General features: G+C 34.5%; 1 pseudogene; it reads left to right on the top strand.

Annotated features, from left to right (window-relative positions):
- The first annotated feature begins 9,239 nt into the window (after positions 1 to 9,239).
- On the top strand, positions 9,240 to 10,203 carry LOC108513209 (heterogeneous nuclear ribonucleoprotein A1-like; annotated as a pseudogene).
- Positions 10,204 to 23,795: the final 13,592 nt, after the last annotated feature.

Raw genomic sequence — 23,795 nt, 5'->3', positions numbered from 1 at the left:
AATGAGAGGTTTAAAGGAAGAAAGCAAGCCATCAAAATATAATGAAGTTTTACAGCAACCCTGTGGAATAGATGAAGAAGGCAGGCTACAGTAGTTCTGCCCTTCTGTAATCACTGAGTACTAATAGAAGTGGCAGACTTAGAACTGTTCTTTTGCAAGAGTGTCACTCAGGATGATGGGCTGTGCATTAAATAGTTAAGCTGAAGGGTAGTGAACAAGTTAGAAACTACCTAAATATGCAATGAGTGTTTTATTTGGGAGTATTAGTAACAGTAATACTAAAAAGGAGCAAAAGTGAAACATACAAAACTTAGATAGTATTCTCTTATGCAAAGTTTGACACCTAAAATTTCATTGATTTTTATTATCAATTTGAGAAGTTGACAGAATAAGTTTTGTATTATCCCATCACAAATACAAATAAGTATGAGAAGTTAAATAACTGTCTAAGAAAATACAGAATTGATTTAAACCAGAGCTGGGACAAGTTGTTTTTACTTTTTGCCTACAAATTTTAGTATTAAGCCACACTAAAGTCAATCTCTATACTATAAAATCAGTTACACAAGACTGAAATAGAAGGTTTTTGATGCTTTATAGCATTCATTTAATAGCAACTAGTTGCAAATAGCTCAAAATTAAGTTTAACCTGATCCAATTTTATATATTGTGTCAATTGTCTGAATTTGTAATATATAAATTTGGGCAATTTTACTTTTTTTCTTCACATTTATCAGTATTTCCAAATATTCTTTAGTAAGCATTGCTTTCTTAATCAAAGAGAATAAAAGCCTCATTTGGTTAAATCCTACTTTCCCCTTTAATTTCCGAGTTGAAAGTCATTGACTTATAACCACTTTCGAATGGAATAATAAATTGTGTCCTCAGCTTACACTCCTGTTATCAGTTTCTGCTTGAAAAACATATCATCAGTAAGTGTACTTTGGTTACAGTTAAAAGCATCTGTAAGTATTGATGGCATTTTTCCTTGTCAAACACTTGCAGTCAGTAGATATCTTATAACTGATTCTAAATACTTTTATTCAATGACCTGTCTTTCAGGGGATCTCTAATGCAAGAAAAATTGCCAAATGAACTTTGCATTAGAATTCACTGATTGGGAAAAGCAGTGATAAATCTGCTAAAATGTGAAAGGGAATTTACCATAACTCATTACTGCATTGCACAGTGCTTAAGAGCATGTTGTCCAGGGGCATGCTGACAATTTGAATTTAACTCCATCTCCCGTTAGTGCTTAGGTTTTGGAAAAATTATTTAACATCTTTGGCTCCAATGTCCTTTTCTGTAAAAGAGGAGAAATAATAGCAATTCCAATCTTACATGCTTATTAATTGCATGAAATGAGATAAAGATCTAGAATTCTTATTAGAGTTTTCTGTATTTAATAAGTATTCAATCAAATGTACCTATTATTTTCGACTAACGTTTATGGAGTTTGTCACAAGTTTTATCAATAAATAAGCAGAAAACGAATCATTCTAGAACTCACATTACCATTGCTATAATAAAGATGGTGCCGCTTTTTTTAGTTGTGTTAAAGACCAAGCTTTGAATCACTAACATTTTGCAGAAAATACATATTATTGAACATTTCAGGCTGCACCTGTTTAAAATACTCTGAAATATAATTAAAAAAGAAATCTAGCCAGCTGAACTTCCACATATCTTTTGAAGAAAAATAATGTGTGTATTCAATAGTTTTATACATTTTAAAATATTGTTATCTTTTAAAATTGATTTTATGAGTTTTCTCTATATATTTAATATGAGCACTTTTTCAAAAATTTTTATAGCAAATATCTCTTCCATTCTATATTTTTTCTATCTTAATGCTGTCTTTTGATGAAGGAAAGTTCATAATTTTATGGAGTACAATTCATCAATTTCTTCCTCTATTGCTATTGCTGTCTCTTGTTTTTTCAAAATCTTTACCTACCACAAAGACATGAAGAATTATATTTGTTACCTTATAGAAACTGTGTTTATCTTTTAATTTTCACCCTTTTCTACCATCCAACTAAACTGATTTTGTGTGACGTGAAAGATAGGGTTGAAAGTTTTTTTTTTTTTTCTATACTGATACTGAGTAAACTCCTCACTATTTACTGAGAAGACATTATTTCCTCAATGTTTTATGATGGAACTTTGGTTATAAATTGTAAATCAGGTGATTGTGTAAATATGGGCTTATTTTTGAAGTATCTATTTAGTTATTACATTCAATTTGTCTCTTTGTGCTAATAAAATTCTATACTGTCTTATTAATACAGATGTATAATAAATTCTGATTTCCGATAGTTTCTGCTGTCATTTAGCCTTGTTCTTCAAAACAATGCCTCCAATCTAGAAGCCTAGTGGTATCTGTGACTCTTATTTCTCTCATTTTCTATATTCAGCCACTAAAATCTATGGATTTTAGGATAAAGTTATCAATAATAAACTTAAAACTGACATTCTAATTATTCTGTTGTAGCTAGTGTTTTGAGTTACACATAACTCAAAATTATCCCTTCCACCTTTTCCCCAAACTCCTGCTTGATTTACTTTAGATTCTCATAATCTCTTGCCAGGATGCTTACAAGAGGCTTAAATTAATGTTCTATTTTCTCCTTCCTCATGAAAATCTTATCATGACTTTCTCCGGTTGGTAGAAAAGATATTAAAATTTGGCTTTTATTTTAAGTTGAGTGTATACATCTGAATGCATATTCCTAGACAATAATTTGTTTCCTCACTTAGGAAACCATTTCCTGCAAGTCTTTGTTGAGGGGCTACTGACCCACACTATATCCACATGAAACAGTTGTCACTATTTTGATTTTCTCTGCTTTACAGAGCAAATTGTCGAAATTAAGCACTGACATAAGCAAAAGATCCAGTGCTTTTGATTAAATTGGACTTTCGGCCACAATCAAGTTTGAATCATGTAGTTAATCTGTTCAGGCTAGATTTCTCTTCAAAGTTGAAATTTGCATTCTTTTTCTCATTTCTGTTATTTTTTGTTTTGTGATATAATTGGTCTTCATAGCCTCTGGAGTGCCCAAAGAGAGGATACAGTTATCAATAAAACACATTTTTTTTTTTTTATTTTTCTTTTTTTTTTGAGGAGGAGCCTCTGTCACACGGGCTGGGGTGCAATGGCTCTATCTCGGCTCACTGCAACCTCAGCCTCCCAGCGTCAAGCGATTCTCCTGCTTCAGCCTCCTGAGTAGGTAGGACTATAAATGTGTGCCACCACACCTGGCTAATTTTTGTATTTTTAGTAGAGATGGGTTTTCATCATGTTGGCCAGGTTAGTCTTGAGCTCTTAACCTCAAGCAATCTGCCTGCCGTGGCCTCCCAAAGTACTAGGATTACAAGCATAAGCCACCATGCCTGGGCAATAATAAACTTTAAAATGACATTCTAATTATTCTGTTGTAGTTAGCACTAAATTCCTGAGCCAGTAAATTGAGCAATGTAAAGATTTGTCAATCAGTACATCAATTAACCTGCTTGAAAACTTTGCACTAAACTTATCCTAGAGTATAGATGCTTGATATTTGAGTTCCAGAAATATAAGTGACCTAAGAATGCTAATCTGATAAATATAGCTTAATCTCTTTCTTGCATTGACAATAATATTATTAATGTCCTTGGTATTTATGTGGAGGAAGGATATTGAAGAGAGGTAATTTTTTTTTTAAGGGAGCGTTTCTCCTCAGTGAGCATGTTCTTAATTCATAGATTCTAAAGTGTCACTCATGGCAATCTTACCTGAAGGAGATCTGAAATATGTCCATTAGCAGTGTTGACTAGCAGCTAAATGAAAAATACTTTATGGTCATTAGCACAAAGCATTAATGTGACCCAAATAAAGTAATCTTGATGGTCTTTGCTGTATTTGTGGAAATATTTATGACTTTCCCCTTTATGACCTTTGCTAGAACAACTGAGTAACAAAACTGATATCGACTAAAATCTTTTTTCCAATTGGCAGAGTTTCCAAATTTATTTGATGGAAAGAAAACCAATATATTCATGGGAACATCAATTTTCATTGCTTCCCTCCCTCTTAATTGAGGAAAATTCCTGAGATGACACAGTGAACCCTCTTTGTATTCCAGCTGCAGGTATTTGTGTTAAGTTAGTCTTACCTTACTCTTTCTCAAAGAACAATAAATGTGCCAGATCATAGCTGAAGGCACTCAAGAAAGCCATTGTTGCAAATTACCAAAAAAAAAAAAAAAAAAATCTCAGTCACTATTTCTTTGATCACAGTCTTTAAATGGAAAATAGAAGTCTCTTCTGCTCCTGTCAAATCAGTTGGAACTGGTTTGAAAGCCCAAATTGAAGTTAATATACCCAAAACGTCAAAGGCTAAATGAACTGTCTGAAAGTCTAACAGAATGTGATGATCAGCAGTGTCATTTTCCATGTAAGTCAGTCTAGTTACCTCTGCATGATACGCTGCAATGACTGGAGTGCTTTATACTATCCTCCCACTCTCACCTGGTGACTATAAAATGTGTTATGGCACCTTTAGTAATGGAGGAACTTACAGAAAAAGTACATCGTTTATTTGCACGAATACATGTGCTTATAAATATATCCTATAATGTTTATAAATAGGTAGAAACCCTAATTATATTTTCCTCTGTTAAAGCTTTTATTGGAGCTGCATTTTCTCAGTGTGGTAGTCCTAAGTGGTTTATTGTATTGTTATTTCGCTTTAACCAGAAGTACTTAAAGTTGCTTTGTAGAGCCATTCGGAGATCCGGTCTATCCAGTAAGCGTGCATGAGTTCAAATCTTGTATATCTGCTAACTGTCTGGATTTAGAAATATTCATTTGTAAGATTAGGTCATCTGTTGTTATAAGTATCTTCCAAACAGAAATTTAGGACATTTTCTGTAAGAACTCACTTTAAAAATAACAATAAATAAACAAAGAATGTGATAAAGGTCCTATGGTCATAATTACTCATGCTCCATAAGAGTCTCCTTAGTTTGTCCATATACTTCTTTAGGAGCCACAGGACATACTAAACACAGTAGTCTAGATATGATCTGACCAAAGAGGAACAGAATGGGACAAATATCCTTTTGGTCTGAAACTTTCAATGCAACCTAAATTTAAGATTATATTAGCTTCATTAGCAGCTGAATAAAATTCTTCACTCATATAAAAAAATCTTCTGTTAGAAAATAGGTATTTTATATTCAAGTTGCCCCTTTCCACACTGAGGAAAATGACTCAGTATCTCAGTGTAGGGGTTTGCATTTATCCCTATTAAATTTCCTACTCATAAATTTTATAAACTTCACCATAGGAATGGTATAGCATGAGCTCTTGAGTAAGACAGAGCTGAGATAAAAATTGTTTCTCAACCACTGAGTATGTGATTTAATTTTTATATTTCTTATGTATAAATGAAGATAACATCTACTTTGCTGGGTAGTTGTAATAATCAAGTGAGATGCAGTGTATAAAGGTGCCTATTCAGCACATAATAGGCACTCCGAAATGTGGTAATTAAAATTATGATTATCATTTCTACTCAATGTCATTGAAACCTTGATTCTATCATCTTATATTTAAATAGCCATATTATATAGCCTCAGCCTCAAATTTCATAACGGTGATTTATTTTGATCTACATTCAGGTCATTGACACAAATGTTAAAAAGGAAAATGTAAATGAGATGAAATAGAAAACTTGCTGCAATAAAGACTATTCTAAGTTGAAACCTATTCATCAATCAATAATTGGAGTATAAATGTTCAGCCAGCTATGAACCAGCAAAATGTGGTGACTATTTTACTCCATATGGTCTACAAGTATTTGAAGCTTCATCAAATACTTTTCTCAAATTCATACAAATGTGCATGCACATACCATACACAAACAAATACACACATAACAAACATGGGCACCATCATACTTTTTTTTTTTTTTTTCCCCGAGACAGAGTTTCACTCTTGTCACCCAGGCTGGAGTGCAATGGTGTGATCTCAGCTCACTGCAACCTCTGCCTCCTGGGTTCAAGTGATTTTCCTGCCTCAGCCTCCTGAGTAGCTGGGATTACAGGTGTCTGCCACCATGCCTTGCTAATTTTTGTGTTTTTAGTAGAGATGGGGTTTCACCATCTTGGCCAGGCTGGTCTCAAACTTCTGACCTCAGGTGATCCACCTAACTTGGCCATACTAACTTTAAGATGCAATGTCAAACCATTATAACAAGTCTTGTTATCATTAAACCTATGCTAACTCCTTATAACTGCCAATTCTGCCACTAATTGTTCATGGAAGATTTGTTTAGCTAGTTTATTCAATATTTTATTTCTGTCATCCACAATTTTATCTTTTGAAAATTGAAAGAACACTTTCTCACCTGATTTCCATGATGACATCTTGAGTTCATCTTTGATCACATCTTCAATGTGTAATCTCTGGAAGGATTTCAATTCACTAAAGCCTAAAGACTTAAATTAATTCAAGGGAGCTTCTCACTCTCCTCTGTCCTCTTCCCAAACGATATCTACTCTACTTCCACACCTTTGGTTATATTATACCTCATTTCATTATTTTTGGTTCACTCATCTTTCAGTTCACTGAATTATGCCATAATAATTCTAGAGCACAGAGATTTCCGAACTACTCCAGCATCATTTGTTGTTTATTGTTATTGTGTTTTTGCTCTAAAGAGATGAAGTCTTGCTATGTTACTCAGATCGAATTTGAACTCATGCTCAAGAGATCTTCCCATTTCATGTCCAGAGTAGTTGGGACTACAGGCATGCATCACCGCACCCAGCTGCATTATTTGTTTATACCACTTATTCAGCAGCATAAATAATATAATTTATAATAATGTACATTGGCTTTTCCCCATATGTCTTATTTTTAATTTTTATAACACCTGTTGTACTTTGATTACAAACTATGATAAAAGCTAATTGTTAAGCACAGTATGTAGTAAAAACACTGCTGAATTATGAATCAGATAATTGAATTCCCAAACCTCTAGGGTTATTAAAAAGTCCCATAACATAACTGGGCATCAGTTTCTTGATCTATTAAATGTTCAAGTTGGAATATATGCAATTTAAATATATCTTCAAGTTTTAAGTGCTACAACTAGTGCAATAGCCTGTAAGCTCCATTAAGCAGGAGGCATGTGTCCTGTTCACTGTTGGCTTCCTGGGTACTTATTATAGTGAATAGCACATATTCTTTCATTCACTCAACAAATTTTCATTGTATGTAAGCCACACCTCAAGGGACTTGGGCTAAAGAAATAAACAAATTCCTTCCCTCATGGATTTTCTAGTGAGGGAAAATAGGTAAACTGTATTATAGGTTAGAAGTTTATTAGTGTTACAGACAAAAATCAAGCAGGGAAGGGGAACAATAATGCCAGGGTTTGGTTTGTAAGCTTCAGTATGGTGGTCAGTGCAGGCCTCTCTGTGAAGGTTACACGTGAGTAAAGATTGGAAAGACAGGAGGGAGAAGCCACCAGACATATGGAGAAAGAATATTCCTGGAATCAGGAAAAGCCAATGCAATTCCTGATGTTGTCATTAACCAAGAAGGAGCCAGCATGGCTGGAGCTGAAGAATAGGTCAAAGAAATAGCAGGGAGCTAGTGTGATGGGCCTCACAGCCATTGTGAAGAGGCTGGCCTTGACTCTTTGTAAGATGGGGCGCTCTTGGACATATGAACTAAAAGATGGCATGATCTATACTTAGGGGGATAACACTGGCTGCTAGGTTGAGATTAGACTGTAAGGGGAACAAGAATATGAGTTAAAGATGATGATGGCTTCGACAAGCAGCAGAGGTGTTGGGAAGTGGTAGGATTCTGGAAATATTTGAAGATAACAGGATTTTTTGAGAGAAACAGAGAAATCAAGGGTAACTCCAAGATTTTATGACTAACTGAAAGGATAGAATTACTACTATTTGCAATGTGGTAGAGCAAGATTTTAGGGGAAGACCAGGAATTTAGTTAGAATATATTCGGTTTGACACGTCTATTAGGCATCAATAATTTTTCAGTAAATGTATGTAGACCAATTATAGCTAATGTACATTATACACTTTTTGCACATATCATATATAATAATAAAACTTCTAAGAACTGTTCCTCACTCTAGAAAATTTCTCCTCCCAGTGTATCAGTATTGGAACTTTCACAGTACAATGGATTGAAAAAAGAATTTCAGAATCTAGAGGAGTAGAGCATTTGATATATAGTGATTGTCTATTATCATCACCCTAATATGCAAAGTTAAGGCAAATTTCTATTATATTTTCACAGTATAGATTGGCATCCATTTGAGACCAATAGTAATTAGAATGTACAATCTGCATATATTTCTTTGTTTAGAATTGTAACGGGTAAAAAAAACTGCTGTTTGTGAAAGATTTTGAGAACTTTTCAAATACTTGAAAACATCTTACACTTTCAAAAGGACAAAAGCTGTTACAAATAGTAAAAAATAATTATTATTGTTTTCATTATTGAATTAAACATAATAATTTTTAGTAAAGAGATGTTTTCCTAGACCGAGGTCTTCAGTCATTAGATGGTCATGTTCATACACGATCTCATATCATCTCAGTATTGGTAATCACAGTTGATATGTTTATATGTAAGTTAGCACAAATATATATATATATATATATATATACGCAATGTAGAATTATACACATGTGCATGTATGTGTGTATATGGAATCAGTGCATTACAGAAGCTTATTAAAGTAGGTTTAAGTTTTATTTATTTTGTGTATGTCTGTACTAAATATTTCCTTGAAAGAAAACATTATAGAAGTTCAGGCTGTTTTCATCCAGAAAGTGTGTGGGGGAAGAGGGTATCATAAAAATTACAAATCAAATCAAACTTTTATAGTGTATCTCAATAGAAATTACCCAAAATAAACTATCGCAAAGTTACCAAGAAAAAACATCAGTTTTATCACTCAATCTTAGTAAGTTTTGACAGTTAATATTTTTGTTTCTTCAACTTTTTCATGGGATAATTTATTGTGCTTTCTTTATTCAAATGAAATTATCATATGTCTATTTATTTTCCACATCCGCTGATAGTACTAAGAATTCTTGTGTTCTGTAAATATTTGTAACACATTTATTTGCTTAAAATACTTTCATAGCCTTTCTGCCCGTGGATGCCGCTGAAGAAGCATGGCTAAAGTCTCTCTTCTCCCCACCATCATGTCTAAGTCAGAGTCTCCTAAAGAGCCAGAACAGCTGAGGAAGCTCTTCATTGGAGGGTTAAGCTTTGAAACAACTGATGAGAGCCTAAGGAGCCATTTTGAGCAGCGGGGAACGCTCATGGACTGTGTAGTCATGAGAGATCCAAACACAAAGTGCTCCAGGAGCTTTGAGTTTGTCACATATGCCACGGTGGAGGAGGTGGATGCAGCCATAAATGCAAGGCCACACAAGGTGGATAGAAGAGTTGTGGAATCAAAGAGACCTGTCTCAAGAGAAGATTATGAAAGATCAGGTGCCCACTTAACTGTGAAGAAGATATTTGTTGGTGGCATTAATGAAGACACTGAAGAACATCACCTAAGAGATTATTTTGAACAGTTGGGAAAAATTGAAACAACTGAAATCATGACTGACCAAGGCAGTGACAAGAAAAGGGGCTTTGACTTTGTAACATTTGACGACCATGACTCCAGGGATAAGATTGTCATTCAGAAACACCATACTGTGAATGGCCACAACTGTGAAGTTAGGAAAGCTGTGTCAAAGCAAGAGATGACTAGTGTTCATCCAGCCAAAGAAGTCGAAGTGGTTCTGGAAACTTTGGTGGTGGTCGTGGAGGTGGTTTCAGTGGGAATGACAACTTTGATCATGGAAAAACTTCAGTGGTTGTGGTGACTTTGGTGGCAGCCATGGTGGTGTTGGATATGGTGGCAGTGGGCATGGCTATAATGGATTTGGTAATGATGGAAGCAGTTTTGGAGGTGGTGGAAACTACAGTGATTTTGGCAATTACAACAATCACTCTTCAAATTTTGGACCCACAAAAGGAGGAAATTTTGGAGGCAGAAGCTCTGGCCCTTATGGTGGTGGAGGCCAATACTTTGCCAAAAATGAAACAAAAGTGGCTATGGCGGTTCCAGTAGAAGCAATAACTATGGCAGTGGCAGAAGATTTTAATTAGGAAACAAAGCTTAGCAAGAGAGGTGAGCCAGAGAAGTCACAGGGAAGCTACAGGTTACAACAGATTTGTAAACTCAGACAAGCATAGTAGTGGCAGGGCCTAGCTACTACAAAGAAGACATGTTTTAGAAAAATACTTGTGTGTATGGGCAAAAAACTTGAGGACTGCATTTGTGACTAATTGTATAACAGGTTATTTTAGTTCTGTTCTGTGGAAAGTGGAAAGCATTCCAACAAAGGGTTTTAATGTAGTTTTTTTTTTTTTTTTTTTAATATTTTCATGGTATACTTTGTCTTTTGGAAATGTTTAAGAATATTAATTGTTATATTATTAACTATGTGGTATAATATTTTGCAAGACAGACATTGGTTATATTTTATTTTAAACTATGAGAATTCATTTCCATGGTTTTCTCTCTTATAAAATATGTCACTCTTCATAAGCAGGAACACTGTATAAATCCTTACCTAATGCCAGCACAATGCGAATATATAGTAAACATCATACTATTATTTACCCAAAGCAGTAAGATTCAATTTTAAATAATGAATTCAACAGACAGAAACTTTCTAGAAAAGGCATTTTAGAAACAGAACAAAATTCATTTAAAAAATAATGCGCAGGCTAATTTACGAAGTAAGCAGAATAGAGGTCAGTTGAAATGTGTTTTCACTTACGTCCTGGAATTATTTAGTGTCTAAAGTCAGAGCCCAACAGTAAGGAAGGTGGAGAGGATTCGAACACTACTACATTTCTTGGCTTCATATCACTTAGTGTTATCAAATACTCATCTTTAATACAGAGTGTATTAAAAATACACTCTGTAGCTCTGTGCTAGATATTTTACAGCAGACATTTCTTTTAATCCCGTATGCAAATATGTATTCTTCTGTTTCTATGCACATGTTTATAGGAACTGTGCATCTCCAAATGTTGACATAGATAGGCCAGAGGAACTATTCAAGGCTACACGGACCTGCATTTGCACATACCACAGTGCAAGGGTTCTCAATTTCTTTGAACCCTCTCCCTTTACTTCAAATTCTATTTTCACAGATTGGTATTGCTTTGGTTTAAATCGAGTGTGGGTAAGGAGGAAATTAGTTCACCACCCAACCTCTCCCTTCCTTCAACCTTTCCCCATCTCTCAACCAAGTTTCCCAGCAAAATAAATGGCAGAGTGTTTGTTTGTTTATTTGTTTGTTTATTTATTTATTTTGAGATGGAGTCTCGCTCTGTTGCCCAGACTGGAGTGCAGTGGTGAGATCTTGGCTCACTGCAAGCTCTGCCACCTGGGTTCAAGCGATTCTCCTGACTCAGCCTCCTGAGTAGCTGGGACTACAGGTGCCCACCACCACGCCCAGCTAATTTTTTGTATTTTTAGTAGAGACGGGGTTTCACCGTGTTAGCCAGGATGGTCTTGATCACCTGAGCTCTTAATGCGACCTCCTTGGCCTCCCAAAGTGCTGGAATTACAGGCCTGAGCTACCGCACCCGGCCCAGTGGCAGAGTTTTAAAAACGGTGGTATAGGGCAAATGTCTTCTGCTAAGTTAGTCAGCTTCTAAATAGCATACCCTTTCAATCTTAATGTCTATCATTGTAAATTAAGAAAACAAGTTGATTATCTTAACTATGTATCATTCTCCAATTTGAACTTCAAAACATCCTATGTGTCAGGTCAGTTAGGTATAGCTGAGTAAGCATAATAGTTTAAGAAATTGATAGTCTTTAAAACAAATTGATTAGAGGACTCAGAGCCATCAAGTGAAAAACCAGAGTTGGAACTCTGACTATTTTACTCCATATCCCATGCTTTTGTTGTCAATATATAGAAAACTACAGTAAGGTAAGTCATCAATAAGTTGGTCTTCATTATAGTCAACTCACATTGGATGAAATTCTCAGGGGTAAAAATCCCTTTAAAGCACAAGATATTTCCTAAGACAAAAGTAAAGCAACAGGACAGAATAATGTGCCTGTGCTATTGGCTGCTGTAACAAGTGACAACAAGTTGGGCAGCTTGAAACAACACAAATTTGTTATGTCACAGTGCTCGGTGTCAAAAGTCTGAAATGGGTCTCACTGGACTAAAACTGAGGTGTTAGCAGGGTTGATTTCTTTCTGGATGCAAAAGGGATGTTTTCATTTACTTGCCTTTTTCAGCTTCTTGAAGGTGCTAGCATTTCTAGGCTCTTGGTCCCCTGCCATCTCCAAAGCCAGCAATGGCCAATCTAGTCACCTCATACTGCCTCACTCTGAGACTAACTCTTCCTGCCTCCCCTTTCCCCATTTAAGAACCCTTGTGATGACATTGATCCTACCTGGATAATCTAGAATAGTCCTTATCTTAAAGTTGGTTAATTAGCAAATTCCATCTGTGACTTTAATTTCCCTTTGCCACCGAGCATAGCATATTTTCAGGTTCCAGGAGTGAGGATGTGGGCATCTTTAGGGGCCATTTTTTTTTCTGCCTACCACAGTGCCTGAAGAAAAAAATGAGTGAATAGAAGAAAGGTGCTAGGTTTCAGTGGAGTCCAGAAACGTGAAGCAAAGGCAGTGGAGGAATCATCAGTGTTTATCTAACAAAGTCTATAGGTAGAGACACCAGATTAGGGTAATGCAAGCTTTACTGTACAACCCTCTAATCACTACACAGGCACATCCTGTGATGACAGAGATCACCAGGATTTTCCATGGCCTAACATACCCTTTAGCCCAGTTTCCTGTGCTCTGAGTTCATATAGTAAATCATCTTAATGCTCTGAATTCAGATGATTAGAAATCATGATTCCAGGAAAGGCATGTGCCACATCAGATGAAATACAATCAGGTGGAAAAAACATCTGCCATCTCTATGTTTTAATATTCTGCTTTGTGCACACATATCCTGTAAAATTGAGGGCCTGATTAATTTGGAGTCTTCTTAACAAAGGTGATTTTCTGGAACTTCAGTCCTCAGGCCAGACTCTGAATTAAATCCACTCTCCAAGAAATTAGCATGCTGCAAAAGCCAAGTAGCTATTTCATGATGCTCTATGATATAATTGGTTACTTTTTGTCTGGCATTTTATCTTAGAAAACTTCTAAGGTTTTTCAAGCAACATTATCCTAACTTAGATGTTGGTGCTTATTTAGAATTAATCAGAATAGAAAGTAAAGTATTACTGAAATAAAAATATAAATCAAAGAGACAATAATTTGGTCTGTACCTGTTTTATCTATGCTGAGCTTTAGAGACACACAGTGTTAATATGAGGCAAAACACACTTTGTATTGACTGTGCAGCTAACTTTTAAATGAGAAAAGTATCTTAGTTTTAATTTTGAAGGTTAACTATTTTTGAAGACTAGTGACTCTTAAAGTAGTTAAATTACATTTTTTCACTAAAGCGACATAGCCTAAAAGATTATAATATCAACAAAAATGTTTACACTTGATTTTTTTCTCCAAATCAAGGGCCCTATTAAATGTGGTCTTTACTTAATTGTACTTTTTTTGCTATTTTAATTTTTTTGAAAATTTACCTCCATTATTAAAAGGGAGAATAAAAGAGGTACAGATTTCCATTATATCCATTATCAAAGTTACATTATAGCTCCTCTTCTAGCTTAGGTATCTTCACCCCTCCAGCTCAGAATCAGTAGGATCCAATTCAAGAAGGATGCATGAAGCTTGTGAAGTGCATTTTGTGGATTTTTTGTTTTTGTGTTTTTAGAATTTTATTTTCATTTCTCTCCAAGTAATATGTAGATTCTTCTCCTTGTACCCAGGTGCCTGTTACAACCTGGTGACCATTCAAATTCTTATCAAGTCAATATCCCATGTCCTTGGCTCTCCTTCCCTGGATTCCAGATGAAAGCAACCTATCCTTTATGCTTACAAATCCATTCAGTACACAAAAGGATTGCAAGAGCATAGTGGATATCTCTTCTCATAGAGTAGAGTTCTTTTATCAGCATCAGTATCAAATGGGTGTTTGTTACAAATGCACCATCTTGAGTCTTACTCTAGAACTCTGAATAAAAATCTGCAATTTAACAAGAACCTCAGAGTGATTTTCGAGCTCATTAATGTTTCAGAAGCAATAGAGGTAAAGCCTTGGTCCTGAGATTTGTTTTCAAATACTCTATTTTATCCAAATTTTCTAATTTTTGGCACTAAGTGGTTTATACTCTTTATAACTCTTTTAATATAAGAAAGCTTTCTAATGATATCCATTTTTTAAATTCTAGATATTGTCATTTTGAATTTTCTTGTTAGTTTTTTTTTTCTCTTTCTCTTTAACTTTGATCAGTTTCTCTAGCGGTTTATCAATCTTTTCAGGAACCAATATTCCATTTAAAATGTTTATTCATTGTTGGCTTTAGTATTAATTTTTTTCATTATTTTCTTCATCACTGACCTGTAGCATTGATTTACTTTCTTTATGTTTATTTTCATTGACATATATACTAATTAGGCATGTTATGGGGTACAGTATGATGAGATCTTATTGTTTATTATTATTTTTCTATCTACTTAAAAAAATTCACTCATTTCTACCTTCTTATGGTGGTTATTTAAATCATTGATTTTCTACCCAGGCATTTTCTTTCTACTACAGGCACTTAAATCTAAAATTTTACTCTAAACACCATTTTAGCAGAATACTAAAAGATCTTCCAATTTTACTTTAGATTTTTTCATTGAGCCATGGATTATTACAGATACTTGGAGTATATGTCTTTTCTACTGATTTCTAAATTAATGTTGTTGTGCTCAGAGAATATACTCTGTATTATTTTGATTCTTTGATCTTATGTTTTATGAGAAAGCATTTTGTCTATCTTGGTGAATGTTTAATGCTCACTTGAAAATCATATGTACTCTTCAACTGTTAGATGTAGTGTTCTATCGATGTCAATTAAGGTTTATAGTTGTTCAAACATATCATGTCTGCATTGATTTTTATGAGTCCTATCCATTTTTGAGAGGGTAGTGTTAATATTTCCAATTGTTTGTGCATTTTAATTTTTCTTCTACATTTATTAATTTTGCTTTTGCATTTTGAAAGTCTATTATTGTGAGCATACAGATTTATTTTGGTAATATTTTGGTCATGAAGTACACTAAACTTTGATGTTAATGTACTTACCTCTGCTTTCTTATGCTTAGGGCTCTCAAAGTGAAGTTTCCTCAAACTTTTATTTTAATGCAGTCTGTGTCTTTTTTGTTTAATATTCCTTTTAGATAGCATATAGACAGATCTTGTTTTTTTAATTCAGTCTTATAATCAAAGTCTTTTAATTGGAGTGTTTCTTTTCTTTCCATTTATTCTAAGTATTGATATTTGTTCCAAATACTAATATACATTTTGTTCCACAGATCTTTATCTGCACTTTTTGTTGAGTAATATGTTTTTCTAGCGTTTGATTTGTATTTCCCCTACAAATTCTTGAGATATCCTCTTTATAATATTTCTCTCTTTGACTGCCCTAGAGATTACTATATGCAAATTTTGCTTATGTACAGTCAAACAACGTATAAAATTTGCAACAGTGTAATCCCTTTTAACCTTTTCCTGTCCTTTGTGCTCTTCTTATATATCTTCTAAATATGTTTTTCATGATACAGTACAATATTGTTCCTTTTTTGCTTTAAAGATAAATTTAAATATATTTTTTAAAAATTTCATAGTATGTGTATGTATATGTATGTAATCTTCCCTTTGGCCTAGTATTCTTTAAGAAAATTTAGGTACATTTAAAAATAAGGGCTTTTAAAACCACGTTTGTATACTATCCACAGTGTTCTCTGAGTTGATACTTTTAATTTTATGTGTCAGAAACTTTGCATATATTGTACTAGCCTGTAGTCACACTGCAAATAAAGACATACTCAAGACTGGGTAATTTATATAGGAAAGAGGTTTAATGGACTAACAATTCAGCATGGCTGGGTAGGCATCATAATCATGGCAGAAGGCAAAGGAGACGCATCAGCCCTGCATCAGTTTTAAATTCAAGAAAGACTTGTAATTCAAAGTTAAGACAATACGTTATATTTTGATTTACCTATAAAAGGGAGAAATATTTTCATGAAACATGATTGGGAATTACAGTACTTTGTTAAAAAAACAGTTATGAATAAGAAGATAAAGTGTACCTAGATACTTATTTCACTCAATATATATCCTCTCTTAAATGGGTTTTTTAATTTTTTTTTAAATTATTTACTTATTTCTTTATTTTGCCCAGTCTGGAGTGCAGTGTCAAGATCATAGCTCACTGCAACCTTGAGTGCCCCTTGGCTCAACTGATCCTCCTGCCTTGGCTTCCCAAAGTACTGGGATTACAGGTGTGAGCCACCATGCCTGACCTTGTGTTCTTTAAGTTGATAAGCCTTGATATTTTAATAAAGATTACTATTCTGATAAGAAAAAGTATAATTAAATGGAACTATACCAATTTCTCTACCTAACAATTAAATTTAGTTATTTGGATCATGAAGCTCAAGATACCTAGAAATTTTAACTATTGGTTAATTTTAAATAAATGCATGGCTGTTGATGGGTCATAAAGTTTGAATTTGAGCCCACTGTAGAGAGGGAAGAACATTCTAAAGGTAGGCCTCCACAACATGTGGTACATGATATCTAGCAAACACCCTCCTAGCATGATGCCTGTAGCATGCAAAAAGACCAATAATTATTTTGTTCAGTAAACAAATGGATACTTAAAGTGAAACAGAGTCCCTACCACTACAGTTATATGGTCATCTGCCAGAGATGTTACTGAAAAGATTCCTAAAGGAGTAGAAAATTGGGGATGACCTTTAAAGTCCATTTAACCTCTAAAAGTATTTGAATCTATACCTTCAATATATTGGCACTTGTATGTCACAATATCTTGCTGATTTTCACTTGTGTAGGAAAATGATGCAGTTTTAACAGAATAGCTTTCTGACCTAATTATTCTCGTATTTTATTAGTAGTAGTAGTAGTATAGGTAGATGTGTGTGGAGACATACAGGCTTTGAAAACTGAATTGATGACACTTGACAGAAAGTGAAGTCTACTGCATTGTAAAAATACAATTAAAATAGGGGTTACTAAATTAGAGCACTATCCCAAACAAGTTTCAGACAATGAAATTTTAGTTGCTGAAAATGACACGTATACTATGCAGCCATAAAAAAGGATGAGTTCGTGTCCTTTGTAGGGACATGGATGCAGCTGGCAACCATCATTCTCAGCAAACTATGGCAAGAACAGAAAACCAAACACCGCATGTTCTCACTCACAGGTGGGAACTGAACAATGAGATCACTTGGACACAGGAAGGGGATCATCGCACATTGGGGCCTATTGTGGGGAAGGCGGAAGAGGGAGGGATAGCATTAAGAGATATACTTAATGTAAATGATGAGTTAATGGGTGCAGAACACCAACATGGTACATATATACATATGTAACAAACCTGCACATTGTACACATGTACCCTAGAACTTAAAGTATAATAAAAATAAATAATTAATTAATTAATTAAAACAAATATTTCTAACAAAACCTGAGACGTCGATAAGTAGTGACTGCCATTCATATGGAGTACTACAGATAGATTAAATGAATGTTAGGCTTTGAAAGTAACCTTCCCCCTTTCAAGGCTCCAGAAGGTGAATGACACCTGAAAAACCTGTTTTAGAATCGTTCTCACAAGAATTGGTCTATTTGCTTTGTGGATATATTCCCAACTATGACTACATGTGAGAATTCAAAAGTTTTAATTCTTAAAATCAAAGAATTCAAACTTTAAAATATTTCTAATTCAAAGCTTGGTGTGTTCTAAATATTATTTCATCTATAAACTTATAAATCTTCAACAATAACTCTTAAAGCCTTTAATAATAATAATATTGATATCAGTTCATTAATTGTGATTAATGTAACATAGTAATGTAAGATATTAACAGTAGGGAAAACTGGGTAACAAGATGTTAACCGTGGGGAAAACTGGGTAACAGTGGGAAAAACTAGTAACTGGGGAACTTTACATACCATCTTTGCAACTTTTCCGTAAATGTAAAACTATTCTAAAATAAAAGATTTATTTCAAAACAGGTGAAAAAAAAAAGAAAGAAAATGACACGTATTATTATTTTGTGTAACCAGACCCCTTCTTCCTCACTATAAAGTTGTGTGAGTTGGAGTCACTTATTGCCTGTTGCCTCAAAACTATTTTTATTAGCTTTCTAACACCCCATTAAATGAGAGTCCAGTTAAATTTGATATTGCTCTAATATTTTTTTATCACGCTGGCAACTTGATTTATTACTTTATCCTTTGTTATTGCATTTTCCATACTTTATTATAACAATAATAAAACAACATTCTAGACAAGTGTTATTAAATTTTAAATGACATCTTTGTTTTCACAGAAATGATTTAAATGGCAACTTTTTTTGTGATTGCTTATGAAAAAAGTATTTTTTCCTTTTGCTCATAACTAAAGGAGAATTTGTGGCTCATAAACAAGTTTTCTTATTTTTTGTTTTTCCTATTACCCACCTTCTCTCTTTTCATCTGATTATTCTCCTTCCTCCCTCAAGGCACTTTCAATCCACTAAGTTCTAGGACAATATTTTCTACTTATGATCAATTTAATGCTGCTTTGCCCTCAAGCACTTGATACAGAGAATTTGAATTTTATATCATAAGGTTTGAATAAGACAGTTTACATATTCAGTATTTATTGAGTATCCACCATATGAAAGGTAATGGTGGGTGATTAAACAAGGAGAATAGAAAGTAGGTTAAAGGAATGGTTGGCATGTAAGGGAAAACATCTGCTATTCTTCTTTCTATTAAGAGCTACATAAGATATCAAAATAAGAATTGAAAGTCATTGTTTGAAAGTTTGGTTATCTCTTAGTGCTGGTTTTACAAGAATATCCACTTTAGCTATATATAATGTCATATATATATGGATAGAGGCAGCTCACTGAGCCTCTGCAAGGACTCAAGACTTTTTAAGACTAGAGATACCAGTTCCTAGATTAGACTGCAGGCTACTCCAGTGGAGACCTTCCAGCAGCCACCTCCAAGTTCAAACCCTGGGACTCCCAAAGTCAGCTCCAGCCATAGGATGCTCTGACAGCCAGACATCTCTTCATCATAACTTGTATCTTCCCAAATAAATTCTACCCAGCATCCTTTTTCTCACATCACTGTCTCCTGAATCAGACTCTTATGTGCATTTGTCTAATTGAAAGAGCTTTGGACCTTTTTCTAAAATCTGTTTTGAAGGACATTATGAAAAGAAGGGCTTCTAGCTTGTGTAGGCAGGACGTCTAATGTACTAAAGTCCTCTAATGCAGGATGAGTGTTCAAAAGATGTCAAGCCAAGCACAGATATTTAAATAGCCACTGAAGGTCCCAAAACAGACTTTCAAGAGCATGCTTAAAGAACTTATTGGCCAGGCACAGTGGTTCGTACCTGTAATCCCAACGCTTTGGGACACTGAGATGGGAGGATCACTTGAGGCTAGGAGTTCAAGACCAGCCTGGGCAACACAGTGAGATCTCACTTCCACTAAAATAAAAAATAAAAATAAAATAAAAACTAATTTAATATCAATATTGTTACTAAATAATATCACAAACCTGTCACCTAGCAAACACATAAAAAAAATTAATGATGAGAGAGAATTTTTAATCAAGGAAGAAAATAATACCGTCTAAGAAAAAAATAATTCTTCAGGAAAGGAAGTAGGAGCCAAGAGAAAGTAGGACCAGTACAGAATACTTTGTCAAAACTATCTTTTTTCCCTGCCACAGAAATATCAAGCATATTGTTTGGTCATAATGCCTCAACTTCTTCTTAGTGAAATGCATTCAACTGAAACTTTAGGCTATATATCAGAAAACTTGATTTCACTTCTGTAATGGAATTCTGAGGGAAGAAATGATTAAACTGATTGGCATTTGCTTTATAGTTCATGTATTTGGGAATTTGAGGTGTGTCTGAAAACACAAGTCATTTTCAACACGTATCCAAGTGTGCCACACAGCTCTTTACTACCTGTCAACAGTTTTACATAAAGGAAGCAGGCTAAGGGTTCTTTTAATTGCTGCTGCAAATTGACTAGGCATTGAATATACTCTATTCAGCAGCGGGAATTAAAACCTTGTCAAAATCATGCTGTTTTGGAGACAGGCTGAATGACTTCCACAGTATCAACAAAAGCCACAGCATGAGGGCAGCTGATCTATTGTGCTTAAGAAAGCCCAATCCATCTGACCTGTGAGATGCCATAAAGACCCGTCATCCCCTGCTAATCACTGGATATACTGGCACAGCATGCTGATCCCCTCCATATCACCTATCAAAGGAGGTCCAAGTAGGCACTCTGCTGGGGTAGTTTCTAAATACTGCAGGAAGCAGAGTACAAAATAAAAAACAACCAAAACCAACAAAAAACAGTGCTATGGCATGGACAGACGCAATAAAACAAAGGAAAAAGCACATTTGAGAAATGTGTGATCTAAACCACCACCATTACAACTACAGTTTGACTTTGCTATTAATTAATGTTTGCTTGTAAGCTTTTATCTTTTCTTCTACTGCCAATATTCTACTATTCTCTTTTTGATGGTTGATACTTGTCATGAAGAGTTCTCAGAAAGCAATATAAAGGATTTTGAACTAATCGTTATTTTTTTTTTAAACCAGGATTTCACCAGTCTTATTATCAATATAGATGTCAGCAAACCAGGTCAGAATCAGCATGGACTTAGCTTGGTAAGATTTTTGTCCTTATTCTATTTAGATATCTAAAGCCAGGAGAAGGGTTTGAAACCTGGCTCTGCTGCCTTTTAATTTTATTTTTAGTGTATGCTTTGTCTTTCTGAGTTTCAGTTTCCTCAACTACTTAATGGAAACAAACAAAATAAAATAAGAAGTTAGTGTACAAGGCTGCTGTCAGTACTAAAGAAGGAAATACTTCTGAAGGCACCAATGGTAATGTTTGAAACAGTGTAATGAGTCAGCATACATCAGCTAGATCTAGGTGCAGTTCATTATGGAATCTGCAAAAATAGCAAACATAATATGTATTGAAATTAGAAAACTCCATCAAACTGCACTTCTCATGTAAGCCAAAAGTATATTGTAAATTTTTTAATTCCCATCTTGCATTTTGTTTGAAAATCAATTTTCTATTTGAAACTGAGTGGCCATTATCTTTTTACTATATTCTCTGGGCCTTCACCATAATGTACATAGTAGAGTTGAATTTAAATGAATTCTGATTTCAATCACATTCAAAAGGACTTTTACGAAGGAATCATTTTGAATATGTATGACAAAAACATTCTAAGAAGAACACATATCTCTTTTAGGTGAGAATTCTCATTATGCTTTAAATTATTTTTAAAATATATATGATACACAGTTATATAATGTGTTTTGCTGTTCTTGAGCTGGTAATATAATGAAGATCTGTATAAAATTTTATACATCATATGGCAAAACAATTTCATTGGAGAAGGAAGGAATAATAATTTCTGAGAGGTTTTAGTTTGACTTCTGACAGTTCTAAAGCTCCCTGTAATAATGAACGATTACTAGTTGAAATATTGAATTAATGCTTAAGGATAATGTTTGCCAAATGAAAACTTAAGTGACTGAAATGAATTTAGTTTCTTCTGACCAATTTTTGTCCATTGTCAGTTAAGATGTGAATTTGCAGACCCGAATGCCTGTTGAGAAAAAATCATCATCAGCACTCACACCAAGACAGAGATAAGCTGCATTACACAGGCTGAAATCTATTATGTAATTACATTTTAACATAAAATATTCATGTTACTTCAATTAAACATTGTATTTGTCATTTTCATTTTCCTGCACTATTTTTACCTTCTGTTTCCATTTCCATTTTAGGTTTGACATGAAAATTAAATAGCTACTGATTTATGCAGTAAGAGTGGCATCATTTTAGCAGTAGGAGAAACAATGTCTATGATATTTGGTATGAAACTTACAAATAGACGGGGAAGCTGAAATATTAATTGATTGTTCAAAACATAAATAAAAAATGGAATCAGGAACTCTGAGCAAGATGATAAGAGCTGGGTTTTAAAAAATATTTTAATCAAAAAAGTTTGAATCTGAAGAAAATCTGTGTTACATCTAATCCAGCAGTCAGCTAACCTTTTTTGTTAAGGGCTAGATAATAAAAATGTTGGTCTTGTAGACCATATGGTCTCTGTCACAATTCGGCCATTGTAGAGGAAAAACAGCCATAAACAATATATCAATGAATGAATGTGGCTGTGTTCTAATAAAAGTGTATTTACAAAACAAGTGGTAGACCAGATTTGGCCTGTGAGCTACAGTTTGTGGACTCTTGGTCTAATCTACTCTATTTTAGAAGAAGAAAATCAGGTTCAGAGGAATTAAGTGACCTATTTAACCAAAATCCCTAAAAACAGTATCAGAACTCAAGTTGCAGCCAACCTTCCATGTATAATCACCTATTTTTTTCTCTTACATCATTATTACATAAAAGAGCCAAAAATTGCCTTTGTGTATTGGCCCCCTATGTCGTTTATTCCTTCATTGCAGGCTGAGAGCTGTTAGCTCAAAAGCCTACCGGCATGAGATTCAAATATGTGCACATTTAACATTTTAAAAATAGCCTAAATAAGCAAATGTTTTGCCTTACAGAGACTGTTTTGTATACCCCAGGAACCTTATCCAACAATTGTTACCTATTGATAAAATAGGTCTTTTCAGTGGAAAGGCCCCGGATCACTGCTACCTTTCAGAGTCCTCTGACCCATAGACTTCCTGCTTCCTTAAATATCACCAGGACATATAAGCCCATACTCAGATTCCTCTCTCCTATAGGACTTATCTTACCTCTCTGAGCCATCTCCACTCTGAGTAGCAGACCCCTACACCTCAGCTTCTGGAGAAATTCCTTCTGAAAGCAACTTCCCCTACTTGTCAACCTGCCAAGGCATTGCCCAATACAGCTTGGTGTGCTACAGCTTGTTATCGCCATATTTTCACCTTGGCTAGCCCCCAAGTCCATCAAACCCCTATAATCTTGATTCATAAAAAACAAACAAAACAAGAAAACAAAAACATTTAAATTATCTTTAGATTTAAAAAAAAAATTTTCCCAGTAGACTTTTTCTTAACTAAGGGAGATTATTTCTATATTTTACCATAAACTAAAAATAAATACTAGTTGAGTATATTAGGATTAGCATTCAGAAAATTTTCACTCTTCATGACCACCATTACATGGGATAACTATACCTCCTATCACATTTACTTTTTGCTTAGTCATGTGGCTTGCTTTAGTCAATGGAATGTTAGTACAGGTAACATGAACAGAGGCTTGAAACATGCTTGCACAATTTAGCCAGGACTTTTGACTCCTGCCTTTCACCATGAAAGGAACATGCCTTGGGCAGTCACTGGGTAAGAAATCTGAGACTAATAGACAGAACTGGATCTAAACCTAACAGAGCACAGCCTAGATCACCTGAATCAAAGCTAACCCACCAATGGTTGGATAGTAAACAGATGTTTATGGCTGA

Source organism: Rhinopithecus bieti, unplaced genomic scaffold (assembly GCF_001698545.2).
Source record: "Rhinopithecus bieti isolate Rb0 unplaced genomic scaffold, ASM169854v2 scaffold_28163, whole genome shotgun sequence".
NCBI classification, from domain to species: domain Eukaryota; kingdom Metazoa; phylum Chordata; class Mammalia; order Primates; family Cercopithecidae; genus Rhinopithecus; species Rhinopithecus bieti.
This window is presented reverse-complemented; position numbering and strand designations above follow the sequence as displayed.